General features: G+C 44.6%; 1 protein-coding gene across 1 annotated transcript in view; it reads right to left on the bottom strand.

Annotated features, from left to right (window-relative positions):
• LOC132381254 (serine/threonine-protein kinase PAK 2-like) overlaps window positions 1-9,290 on the bottom strand; it is a 90,093-nt gene extending 80,803 nt beyond the window's left edge. The window contains exon 1 of the mRNA XM_059950636.1: window positions 9,129-9,290. The gene's annotated coding sequence lies outside the window, so the exon portion shown is untranslated. The remainder of the gene's footprint in view (window positions 1-9,128) is intronic.
• Window positions 9,291-13,925: the final 4,635 nt, after the last annotated feature.

A 13,925-nucleotide genomic window follows, 5' to 3' on the forward strand; every position in this document is an offset into this window, starting at 1 on the left:
ATATGCATGCAAACTCATTTACATACACTACTCACAGGTGACATGGAGTGGGGGGGGGGGTTGGAGGATAAGAATTCAAACAGGTTAACTGGGTCACATTTTATTATGAGATTAGCATCTCTAACAGAGTAGAACTCCCTTGGTGTCAGCCTAATCATGACTCATGTTTAAAACCCTGGTACATTCAATCCAACAGTTTAATGAATCAAAGGCCAACTGGCCTAGAAGGATACTTCTTCACTCACACACATTGTGGTTAGCACAATGCTTTACAGACAGGTAACCTCAGGTTCAATTTCCAGTGCTGCCTGTAAGGAGTTTGTACGTTCCTCCCATGACCACATGGGTTTCCTCCAGATGCTCTGGTGTCCTCCTACAGTCCAAAGATTAATTGGTCCCATGATAATGCTAGGGTTAAATAGGGAATTGTTGGGCATATCCATTATAGGAGACATAATATACACGCAGCAAAACACTGAGAAAAGCTAAACTGCTAACAAACAGAACTGTTAGATTCCTTAATTTATTTACACACTTCAGCTGTACATAACAACTAATGACCAAAAAGAGCATCTCAGAATAACAGGATTTCTCAACATAACCTCAGAGGAAGTAATACCAAACTGCACAAGGTGGGTGTCGCAGTGTGGCCATCTATGGGATCACCTTGTTTGAATTCATTTGCTACTATAACACACTGCATTACACTTACATATCCTCGCAGCAAATAACAGAGACCCTTCCTTCAAGAGGTAGAAGAAAGCAATGTCAGAAAACAAGGCTTGAAAGATTTTACTCTTTCAAAGAATGGGCTAATTCATAGAAAACTATTATTTTGTCCAAGAAGATACTGAATTGTAACTGATTAAAAAGAACTGCTAATGTAAAATAAAGACATGCCAGTGTTTAACGTTAGAAAGACACTTGAAAGAAAGGAGGCGGGAAACTGCCAGGTATGGAGAAATGAGCTCTAGCAAGGGATCTCTTTCCAGCCAGATACAAAGACGCCCCCTTAGAACTGAGATGATGAGGGAATTCTTCAGCCAGCAGTTGGTAAATTTGTGCAATTTACCGCCACACAGGGCTGAAGAGGCCAAGTAATTTGGTGCATTTAATGCAGAAATCAATGGGTTCTTCATTGATACATGGGTTAAGGGAGAAGACAAGAGAATGTGGTAGGGTAAATAAAAGTCACAACTGAATGATGGAGTAGGCTTGATGACCTAATTCTATTCCCTTGCCTTACTAACCAAGGCTGATATTCCAAATTAAAAGCAAACAGGTTACCAATTTGCCCAATTACAAAGCATTGGCACCAGTCTACAGGTGTAAATCACAGTTTATGAACCTTACAAAACAGTAGCACAGCCTCGGCCTGAAAGCAACCTCAAAGGGCCTTGCACAAACTACTACAATTTTGCAATTAACTTTCTGCTAACAGGATATAGTCTGGACTCATGTTATCAGACAATTCTCCGCTTTCAACGCTGTCTGAAAACTAACTGCTGCAAGAAAGCACTAACTTTTCGTCTGTAGAAGTTCCTGGCTCAACATGTATTAGCAGGTTCCCAAAAGCCACTTTCAAGTTGAAGAGAAAAGGAAGTAGCTCACTCGGAGTAGAGAAAAAAGGCTCTGCAGTTAAGGAAACAAAAGCAACCAGGACAAAGTCCAAAGTTGGGTGGGGAGTGGGGGTGGGGAGGTTCTGTTGAGCAAACTTCCAATGGCTCTCCAGGTGAATAACTAGCATTTGTCCTGACCTGCACTTTCTACTCTTAAAAGCTTTCCACTTATGCAAGAGGCAGTGGAAACTGAAGGAGGAAGCCACACAAGTACAGAACAGAACAAAGAACCTCAGTTCCTGTTATTGCAAAGCAACAAACCCATTAGGTGCAGCAGAGAAACTAATCACAGCAAAGTAAATATACCACCTTCGCAAGCCAGGTAAGTGAAGCTTGTTCTGTCGCTGATGCTGATAGTGATTCCGGTTCAATTTAAATTACCCTAAACTCTGCTCCTGCAGATAATTATTGCATTTGTGATAAGCACTACTTTTACTGAACCTCAGTCAAAACAGCAACATCCTCTATACCAGTTCAGTGCCATCACCCACTCCAATTCAATTCCCTCAATTCACATCAGCCAGTTCATTTCCATTCATGAGTTCCATGATGACTACTACTTTTACATAAATCGCAGAAACAGACTGCACATCATGCCAGTTTACGGACTTAATCAAACTGGCTAGAAGAACTTAGTAAACTTTACGAGACTTGTGGAGAGGCTAAAGGATTTAAGGTTTATAGAGCCATCACAGCTCTAAAATAGTATCCATTGTCAATGGAAGCAGCCTTTCATGACCACCTAAAGCACTCTGGAGCCATTGAGTGCTTTTAAACTGGAGTCATTTCAGGACTATAGGAAGTGCAGTAATTAAGAAACAATGTAGAGCACATTCATGCTTGCTCACTGGTAGTGTTGAGAGACTGGAGGCAATCTGAAAGACACACTCCTTTGCTTCACCCTGTGTAATAATGAGGTAATTCTAATGACATGTCTTCCCTAATCAATGGGGAATGCTTTCTCTTTTTATGCACTGCAACATTCAACCTTATCCCTGCCTGTATGCTACATACCACAACACTAGTTCATACAGTGATATATTCCTCAAACCCAAATCCAGGTCTAATGAGAGATGGCAAGCTGCAGAATAATGAGCACAGAACTGTCATACGCAACTGGATTTTTACTCAAAAGGTTCCAGGGAATAACGTTTAATAAAGACTAACTGGATAGCTCTAAAAACAGTACAGATACAATGGGATACCATTCTGCACTTAGATTCAAAGTTGCTCTAGTTTTTAAACCATGCCCATACCTGACCAAAATGCACCCAAGTCATTGAACCAGATCATGCCCCTTTGGTTTCCAAGGATGGACATCACAGACTCATTTAAAGTTCAAAGTAAGTTTGTTACCAAAGTACGTATATGTCACCGTATACTACCATGAGATTTATTTTCTTGCAGACATTTACAGTAAATGAAAAGAAACAATAGAATCAAAGAATAAACTGCATGCAACACAGACAACCAATGTGCAAAAGACAACAAATTGTGCAAGTACAAAAAGGAAAAAAAAACAAAATAATAATAAGTAATAAATATTGAGAACGTGAGTTACAGAATTCTTGAAAATTAGTCCATAGCGTGTTGGCACGTGGCCAAGTGGCTAAGGCGTTGGCCTAGTGGTCTGAAGGTCGCTCGTTCGAGCCTCAGCTGAGGCAGCGTGTTGTGTCCTTGAGCAAGGCACTTACTCTGCGATGACACAGGTGCCAAGCTGTATCGGCCTAGTGCCCTTCCCTTGGATAACACTGGTGGCGTGGAGAGGGGAGACTTACAGCATGGGCAACTGCTGGTCTTCCATACAACCTTGTCCAGGCCTCAGTCAACATTGAAATCGATGAACAGCCAAAGGAGAGAAGATTGTGTGTGGAATCAGTTCAATGTTGGGGTAAGTGAAATTATCCACACGGATTCAAGACCCTGATTGTTGAGAGAGAATAACTGCTCCTGAATCACAGGAACTTGGTGCTGTGGGACCTGAAGCTCTCATACCCCCTTTCCTAATGGCAGCAGTGAGAAGAGAGCATGGTCTGAGCAGTGGGGGTCCTTGATGATGGATGCTGCTTTCCTGGGACAGCACTCCATGTCAAACTGCTCAATGGTGGGGAGGGCTTTGCCTGTGATGGCCACGGCCATATGCACTACATTTTGTAGGCTTTTGCATTCAAGGACATTGATGTTTCCATACCAGGCCGTGAAGCAACCAGTCAGTACATTGTCCACCACATATCTACAGAAGTTTGTCAAAGTTTTAGATGACATGATAAATCATCTCAAATTCCTAAGTAGAGGCACTGCCGTGCCTTCTTTGTAATTGCACTTACTTATAGGCTGCAACCATGACAGATACTCTGAAATGATAACACAGAAGAATTTGTAGTTGCTGACCAGCTCCACCACTGAAGACCTGAAGAGGACTGGCTCGGGGATCTCTGGTTTCCTCCTCCTGTAGACAACATCAGCTCTTTGGTTTTGCTGTCATCTAGTGAGACTTTATTGCTGTGGAACCATTCAGCCAGATTTTTAATCTTTCACTTATATAAAGGCGGAGCAAAGTTAAGATGGTGCTAAATGGTGATTCCTTTGCTTGCACCTTTGGAAACAGCTCCATTTCCATCTTTAATATTTTTATTTTTCCCTTTCAAGGTTCTTTTGAAGACCCTGATCTGGAGTTACACGCTGACTTTGGTTCTTTGAGGGAATGGGTCCCCTTCTCGGGGTTTCAGTTCTGGATGTTGTTCAGCCTGAGAGTTTGGCTCAAATTCCGAAGCCTAAGATCTCGGGGCTCTGGAGACAGGTGGATCGAGGGTCAGCGTCACGGCAGGAAAACTGTGTGTTGTCAGGGGATTCGGGATATCCGCTGTGGGCCCAAAGACCCGGGATCTTTGCAGGCCCATAGCTCAAAAAAAGTGAATTAACGAACTTTTAACATCATATACCAGCAAGTTGCTTGTTATGTCTCCCCAATTGCTGGGAAAATGGAGACATCTTTCTCCTTATTAGGGAGAGAGAGCTTGTGGGATGTTGAGTGCCAGATGAAACATGAAGTGTTTGGGGTAATGGTCCTTCAATACCAGCTCCATAGCCAAGAAAGCCCAGCAGTGTCTCTACTTTCTGTGAAGGCTGAGAAAAGTCCATTTCCCCCCCCCACCACCCATCCTCACCACATTCTATAGGGGTTGTATCGAGAGCATCCTGAGCAGCTGTATCACCGCCTGGTTCGGGATTTGCACCATCTTGGATCGCAAGACCCTGCAGCGGATAGTGAGCTGAGATGATCATCGGGGTCTCTCTTCCCGCCATTACAGACATTTACACCACACGCCGCGCCCGCAAAGCTAACAGTATTGTGAAGGACCCCTCGCACCCCTCACACAAACTCTTCTCCCTCCTGCCATCTGGCAAAAGGTACTGAAGCATTCGGGCTCTCACAACCAGACTGTGCAACAGATTCTTCCCCCAAGCCATCAGACTCTTCAATACTCAGAGTCTGGACTGACATCCATATCATTTATTATTATATTGAAATCTGTCCTCTATTGTGCCTATTGCCTTGTTTATTAATTATTGTACTGCCCTGCACTGTTTTATGCACTTTATGTAGTCCTGTGCAGCTCTGTAGTCTAGTGCAGTTTTTATGTTGTTTTATGTAGTCTAGTGTAGCCTTGTGCTGTCTCACATAGTCTAGTGTAGTTTTGTGTTGTAGCACCAGAGTCCTGGAGGAATGTTGTTTCGTTTTTACTGTGTACCGTACCGGCAGTCTATGGTCAAAATGACAATAAACTTGACTTGAACTACAAGCAGGTCTGTGCTTTGCTCGTGCTTGGTGCGGCACCAACGCTTGCTGATGGGGGAGGGGGATTGGTGCTCACTGCCACTTACGTGTGGGAGGCAGGAGAGCTGAGGGAAGGGACTTTGGGGTTCCTATGTTTATCTGTTGTTCTTTCTTTGCAGCATTTCTCTGTCTTCTTGGATGTTTGCGAAGAAAAAACATTTAAGGACATACATTGTATACATGCCTCTGACACTAAGCTGGACCTTTGATAAGCTGATTCGTCACCATCTTTGATTCAGCCAACAACAGTGGTATCGTCAGCAAACTTAAATATGGGGGTTGGAGCTGCGCTTAGTCTCACAGTTACAAGTATAAAATGAGTCGAGCAGGTGGCTAAGCACACAGCTTTGTGGTTCACCTGTGCTGATGGTGATCGTGGAGATGTTGTTGCCAATCCTGCCGCTGGCTCTGTGTTCCCATGACAGCGTGGTTTCCTTCGGGGGCTCCAGTTTCCTCATACATTCCAAAGCCGTACTGTTTGGCAGATTAATTGCTCATTGTAAATCGTCCCATGACTAGGCTAGGATTACACTGGGGATTGCTGTGCAGCTCAGCTCAAAGGGTCAGAAAGCCTACTCCACGCTGTATGTCAATTAACAAATCCAAACTGACTGGGGTCTGCAAGTGAGGCCTGGGTGTCAGAATGGATTGATTACTTTTGAGGGGATGATCGTGTTGAATGAAGAACATCTTCACTGACCAGAGCTCCAAGGTTGAGTGAAGAGCCAATAAGATGGAATCTGCTGTGATGGGAGACAGATCCAAGTCAAACCTCAGGAAGGAGTTGATACGTTTCATCACTAACCTCTCAAAGCACTTCATCACAGTGGAGGTAAGTGCCACTGGACGATAGTCATTGAGGTAGATTACCACATTCTTTTTGGCTAACAGTATGATTGAAGCCTGCTTGAATCAGGTGGGTACCTCTGACTACTGAAGCAAGGGGTTCAAGGTATCAATGAAGATGCCAGTCAGTTGATTCGCATGAGTCTTCAAAAGTTTACTGTCTGGGCCAGATGCTTTCTGGGGGTTCACACTCCTGAAGGATGCTGTCAGGGCTGACTCAGAGACTGAAATTACAGGTTCGTCAGGGACTTTGGGAGTTTGTAAGTCAAAGCACGCATAAGAGGTATCAAGCTCATCTGCGAGCAAAAATGTCGTCACAAATTATTTTGGTTTCACTTTGTAAGAGGTGGCAGCATCCAAGCCCTGCAACAACTGTGCAACATCCATCTGTGATTCAAGTTTGGTCCAGAATTGCCATTTCTCACGTAAGACAGCATTCCAAAGGTTGTACCTGGACCTCTTACATTTTACTTGGTCGTCAGATCTTAACACCATTGGTCTGGTTGTCAGCAGATTACGGACTAAAAGAGCTAATGTGAGATGTTATAATTCATTATCATCCAGGATACAGATGCATTCTGATATATGTCTATAGGCCAACCTGAATGGCAATTGTTTCACCAGAGATGCTGCTTGATCTGCAGAATATTTTCAACATTTTTTTTATTATTATTCCAAATTTCAGCATCTATATTTTGCTTTTGTAACAGACCAAAGATTGAGCCTTACAATCAATTACTGCAGAAGTGGTGCTCTCTCCAACTAGGCTACCTCTTATACTCAACATTACTAATTCACAAATAAGAGTCTCCAAAAACCGTTTAATGCACAAGAGCAGACTAGCACACAAATGTAGAAGATATTCAAATGATGAAAATAAAAATACCATCTTGGTTGAGACCACACTACTTACCTCTGAAACAGAAGATCTTGGCTCAAGCATTAATTTTATTGACACACTGTGGTATTGAAACAATGCTACAATGGTAGTGATTCATTTCACAGTGCAATATTAAACTGCTCAGTCAAATGGATATTCAAGGTTCCATAACACACGATAAAGCAGCATGCACTATCATAATACCGGCCATCATCGACCATTCAACTAACAGCAACAAAATACAAAACATTACTTCCCTTGTTGTTTGTGAGTTATCGCATTAACAATAAGTTTCCATTCATAACAATAAGATCCTATTTAAGCAGTTATTTCTGTATAAATGCAGGATCGTTCTTTTATTTAATGCATCCAGGCGCGTCTTGATGAAAGCAAATCAACCTGTTTATTGCAATTGGGGAACACACACACTTCAGTCCCATTGTTCTTATATCCTTGTACTTTGAAGAGCAGACCCATGGAACTTTGAGAAACTAAAACGAGTGAGTACAAGTTCAAGCTTGCGTGCTGAATTGGAATCCTTCACCACTAGCTATGACCAAACACAAAACCTTTGCTCAACTCCATGACCGAATACAGTGCTATAAATACAATTACATGCCCAATATAAACCTCACTGCTTTACCGTGTACATTCTACCTGTAACTAAAATAAGGGCATAGAGTCATGCTGAAGGATAGCATTTTTTATGTTTCCTGATCCGAAACCCTCACTCACCGGTTAGTGACCTGCTTCAGCTTTCCAACAAAATAATTTCTTGACAAAATCTTCATTTGCTCAAATCACAGAAATCTCTCAACATCACCCATCACATAATGACACAAAACTTTTCCAATGTTGTAATATCAAGAAATGTCACAGATTCCCTCCCCCAACCATGTAATCGCTGCTGCCCTTGTAGTTGCACCCCCACTCCAATTCCCCTGCTGTTGGATGTCCATTCCCCCTCCACATCCTTGCCCTCAGTCACCCTTGACCCTCCACCTCCTTAAGTCACCTGTACCCCTTTCTTTTCGGACAGCCATGGTCTCTCCCCCACCCTTGGCCACCAGTAATCTATCATCCTCCTCCACATTAAGGCACCCATAACCACTCCTCCTCCCCCATCTTCGTACACCCACACACCCCTCCTTCCCAGCCTGGGGCACCCGTGCCCACTCCTCCTCCTTGGTCAGGTGTACCCTTCCTTCTATCTTTTTGAACACCTGCTCTCCCACCTCCTCCACACTCACCCCCACCTCAACCACCCTTGGGAGACTGTACCACCTCTTCTGCCACTTCAGGCACCCGCACCCATGCCCCCTCCTCCACCATCCTCAGTGTCTGCACCCCTTCCTCCCGTCCTCAGGCAAACTAACCTGCAGCCCTCACTCTTTCTTTTCGGACACCTGCTCCCCCATTTCCTCCACCCGAGGGAACCCGCGGCCCCTCCTCCGCTCAGGTGATCCCCTTCCTTTTTGGACGCTATTCCCCCCCCCCCTCGGCTCCCTCACCCCCTCCTCTTTGACCACCTGTAAACTCTTCGGACACCTGTGCCCCCACTCCTCCTCTGCCACCCGCAACCCCCTCGGCCGCCCCTCTCCAAATCTTCCGCCGTCGCATGCCCGCCCCATCCTCGACCACCTGTACCCCTTCCACTTCCCATGCTTCTCACCCGCAATCTCTCCTCCGCCTTCGGACATCCACACCCCTTTTTCCTCTCTCTTCCTCCTGCTCGGAACTTGGAGAACCCCGCTTCCTTCTTCCAGCAACAAACACTGGTTGCAGGCACCACCCGGCCCCCTCACATGCCTATCCACCCGTCCAGTTAGTGCCGCATTCTGAGACTAACCCCCTCTCTGTCCCCGACATCTTTCACTCAAAGGCAGCAGGTGCCGGTCGGGGCAAAACAAGCCGCCGGAGCCTCGCTGCAACAGCGCACACTCACCCGGTGTGTAGGGCCGACGCTCCGGCAGCTTGGGCTGAGCTGCTCCAGATTCCTGCGAACGGACAGACCGACACGAACACACAGGGTAAACCGCCACCGAATGGCGGAGGGAAGCGGAAGTCAAGCCGCAGCCAGGCCCGGCACGGCCCAGGAAAGGAAAGGGTGGGGAAAGGGGCAGTCCTTGACTGGGTCCGACCCAAAATCCAGCTCCTCCTTTCACCAGCTCTCGTCCCGTCTCAGACCAACCACAATCCCATTGCATTTCGGGAGATGCAGTCCATTCTCAGACCTTCGATTCCGAGCATAAGCGTCTCTCATTCAAATTGACTACATTTCCCAGAATGCACAACGGCACACCAGCGTAGCGCTTGTTCTCACAGGGATGTGGCGCCCTCTCTGGCCATTGTATGAATGGCACACTCATCTGGATAACGCGCTCTTCCCTCAAACTGAAATTCAGCGTGTCGTTCCCCCACAACATCATGACCAGTAGAAACCTGAAGAGATGCCACCCAAGTACACACAGACTCTGCTTAGTTACGAATGAAAACTAAAAAGGTGTAGATGCTCGAAATCTGAAGTCAAAGCAGAAACCTTCGCCAGCTCTGACAAAAGTTTTGCAGTTTCTTCTACCAGAAGATGCTGCACAACCTGCTGAGTATTTCCAGCGTTTTCTATTTTGATCTCTTTTTATCCATGGTCCACTGTGGTTATTTTGAGAATGGGGTTTAATATCACCAACATGTCATGAAATTTGATGTTTTGCAGCAGCAGGACAGTGCAATGCATAGAAAAAACTATAAATTACAATAAAGTATATTTAAAATTAATTAAGTAGTGCATAAAGAGAACAACGATAGTTCACGGGTTGGTTCAATGTCCGTTCAGAAATCTGATAGCAAAGGGGAAGAAGCTGTGTTCCTAAAACGTTGAGTGGGTGGCTTCATGCCCTTAGATCTCCTATCTGAGAGCATGCCCTGAGTGATGAGAGTCCTTAATGATGGATGACACCTTTTTGAGGCATCGCCTCATGAAAATATCCTGGACGTTGGGGGAGCTAGTGCCCATGATGGTACTGGCTTTTTCTGATCCTGTGCAGCAGCCCCTCCACACCAGGCAGTGATGCAACCAGTTAGAACACTCTCCACAGTACGAGGGTGAACATTTGTCAGAGGCTTTGGTAACGTAACAAATCTCCTCAGAGTCCTTATGAAATGTTGCCACGGATGTGCCTCCTTTGTAATTGCATTAATATGTTGGGCCCAGAATAGATCTTGAGAGGTGGTGGCCCCTGGGTAACTGAAACTGCTCACCCTTTCCACTGCTGACAGCTCAGTGAAGACTGGTGTGTGTTCCCTCATCATCCCTTTCCTGAAGTCCACAATCATTCCTTGGGCTTACTGATGTTGAATGCAACGTTGTTGTTGCAACAACAGTCAACCAGCTGATCTGTCCCATTCTTGTACACCTCCTCTTCACCATCTGAGAATCTGCAAACAACAGTTATATCATTGGCCAATTTACAGATAGTGTTTGAGCTGTGCCTAGCCACACATTCATGCATGTAGAGAGAATAGACCAGTGGGCTGAGCACGCATCCTTGAGGTGCACCAGTGTTGATTGTCAGCGAGGAAGAGATGTTATTGCCGATCTGCACTGACTTTGGTTCCCAATGAAGATGTCAAGACTCCAGTTGCAGAGGGAGGTACAAGGGCCCAGGTTTTGGAGCTTGTTGGTCAATACTGAGGGGATGATGGTGTTGAACGCTGAGCTGTATGTAATAAACAGCAGCCTGACATACATATTTGTATTGCCCAGGTGACCCAAGGCTGAGTAGAGAGCCTATGAGATTATATCTGCTGTAGAGCTGTTGCAGCAGTAGGCAAATTGCAGGGGGCCCAGGTTCTTGCTTAGGCAGCAGTTGATTCTAGCCATGACTAAGTTCTCAAAATACTTCATCGTAGTTGATGTGAGTGCATCTGAATGATAGACATTGAGGCAGCTCATCCTGCTCTTCTTGGGCACTAGAATGATTGTCCTTTTGAAGTAGGTGAGAACCTCCGACTGCAACTTTGAGAGATTGAAGATGTGCTTGAATACTCCTGCCTGTTGGTTGGCACAGGTTTTCAATGCCCTACTGGGTACACCACTGGGGCTTGCCACCTTGCAAGGGCTCACCCTCTTGAAAGATGTTCTGATGTCAGCCTCTGAGGCACAGGGTCACCAGGTACTACAGGGATTGACACAGGTGTTGTTTTGTTTTTCCTTTCAAAGCATGAGTAAACGACAGGAGCTCATCTAGGAGTGAAGTATCACAGCCATATATGATGCCTTGTAGGAAGTAATGGCCTGCAAACCCTACCGGAGCTGACAGGTAACTGATTTTGGTTCTAACTTCAATAGCGACTGCTTCTTTGCTCTCGAAATAGACTTCCTTAGGTTGTACCTTGACTTCTTGTATACAGACTGGATTACCAGTCCTGAATGGCATTGATCTAGCCCTCAGCAAACTGCCAATATTCTGCTACATCCAAGGCTTCTGGTTTGCATGTGTCCAATATGTTCGCAAAGTCATACACTCATGCACACTTGTTTTGTATGAAAATGGTGGCATATTCAATCAGATTCAAAGGTAAACACCCGAGTACTTTCCAGTCCGCCAATTCAAATAAGTTCTGTAAGTACTGCTCTTCCTCCCAATCACCACTGATACTGAGTCTTCAGTTTCTGCCAATACACCAGGAGTAGATGTACAGCCAGATGATCGGACTTGCCAAAGGGCGAGCGTAGAATGGCATGGTAGGTGGTGTAACAGTGGACAAGTTCTCAGCTCATCACACTGAGATGACACAAGAATATAGGACAGAGGTCCCAATCATAATTCACTGTATTATATTTAATGCAGTGATTTACTGGCAGCTTCTTGAACAGAAGATTGCTCATCATATGAAAGGAAAGATCTGCTGCTTCACAGAGCTTATCCACACAGCTACGCAGTGAGTTAAACAACTTCTCAAAAATCACCAAAGACAGAAGTTTTCTTTCAGCTTTTAATGAAATCTCAGTTGTAAAAAGATATTGTTGTTTCAAAGGCAAATAAAGAGAGAATGGAGATGAATGTCTTTCCACTGTGCTTCCAGTTGAATCAAAATTAACCCACGCAGGTAATGATATAACAAAGCAGCTTGCAGGCAGGAAGTGATGTTCATATAAAACAAACTGTGCCTCTGTAGGCCAGAACACTCCTCCTGGCATCCATAGAATGTCAAGTTTAACTACTGAGACTTTAATCCACAAGACATAGGAGCAGAATTAGGCCATTCAGCCCATCAAGACTGCTCTGCCATTCCATCATGTTTGCTCTTGGATCCTATTCAATCCCATACACCTGCTTTCTTGTCATATCCTTTGATGCCCTGACCAATCAGGAAACTATCAACTTCTGCCTTAAATATGGGCACGTACTTGGCCTCCACCACAGTCTGTGGCGGAGCATTCTACGGATTTACTACTCTCTGGCTAAAAAATATTCCTCCTTATCTCTGTTCTAAAGGGTCACCCTTCAATTGTGAGGCTGTACCGTTCAGTTCAGAATACCCCCATCATAGGAATCACCCTCTCCTCATCCACCCTATCTAGTCCTTTCAATGTTCAGTAGGTTTCAATGAGACCTCCATGCATTCTTCTAAATTCCAATGAGTACAGGCCCAAAGCTGCCAAACACTTCTCATATGTTAACCCCTTCATTCCCAGAATAATCTTCATGAACTTCCTCTAGACTCTCTCCAATGACAACACATCCTTTTCAAGATAATGGGGTCCAAAACTGTTCACAATACTCCAAGTATGGCCTGACTGGTGTCTTATAAAGGCTCAACATTATCTCCTTGTTTTGATATTCTATTCTCCTTGAAATAAATGCCAGCATTGGATTTGCCTTCTTTACCACAGACTCAACCTGTAAATTAACCTTTTTGGAGTCTTGCACAAGGACTCCTAAGTTCCTCTGCACCTCTGAGGTTTGAACCTTCTCTCCATTTAGATAATAGTCTGCACTATTGTTCCTTTTACCAAAATGCATTATCATACATTTCCCAACACTGTATTCCATCCGTCTCTTTTTTTGCCCATTCTCCCAATTTGTCTAAGCCCTGCTGCAATCGCATTGCTTCCTCAGCACTGCCTACCCCTCCACCGATCTTCATATCTTCTGGTTGGCTGCTGGTGACCAGTAGTGTTCCTTCAGTCTCAGTATTGGGACCACTGCTTTTCACATTGTCAACGATTTAGATAATGAAATTGATGGCTTTGTGGCAAAATTGCAGATGATACGAAGATCCCTTTTATTCCCACTTGTTGCCTCCTGCCTGTCAGCCATTCCACTATCCATGCCAGTATCTTTCCTGCAATGCCAATGGATTTTAGCTTGTTAAGCAGCCTCATGTGTAGCATCTTATCAAACATCTTCTGAAAATCCAAGTAAATGACATCCACTGCTTCCTTTGTCCACCCTGCTTGTTACTACCTTGAAGAACTCTAACAGTTTTGTCAGGCAATATTTCCCTTCTCAGAAACCATGCTGACTTTGACTTACTTTATCATTAGTCTCCAAGTACCTTGAAACCTCCTCCTTAGTAGTAGACTCCAACACTTCCACTGCAGTTGGTTGCTTTCCTCTCTTCTTAAAGAGTGGAGTGATATTTCAATTTTCCAGTCCTCCGGGACCATGCCAGAATCAAGTGATTCTTGAAAAATCACGACCAACACATTTGTTATCTCTTCAGAATCCTCTCTTAG

The sequence above is a fragment of the Hypanus sabinus genome, chromosome 2 (assembly GCF_030144855.1).
Source record: "Hypanus sabinus isolate sHypSab1 chromosome 2, sHypSab1.hap1, whole genome shotgun sequence".
Lineage (NCBI taxonomy): Eukaryota > Metazoa > Chordata > Chondrichthyes > Myliobatiformes > Dasyatidae > Hypanus > Hypanus sabinus.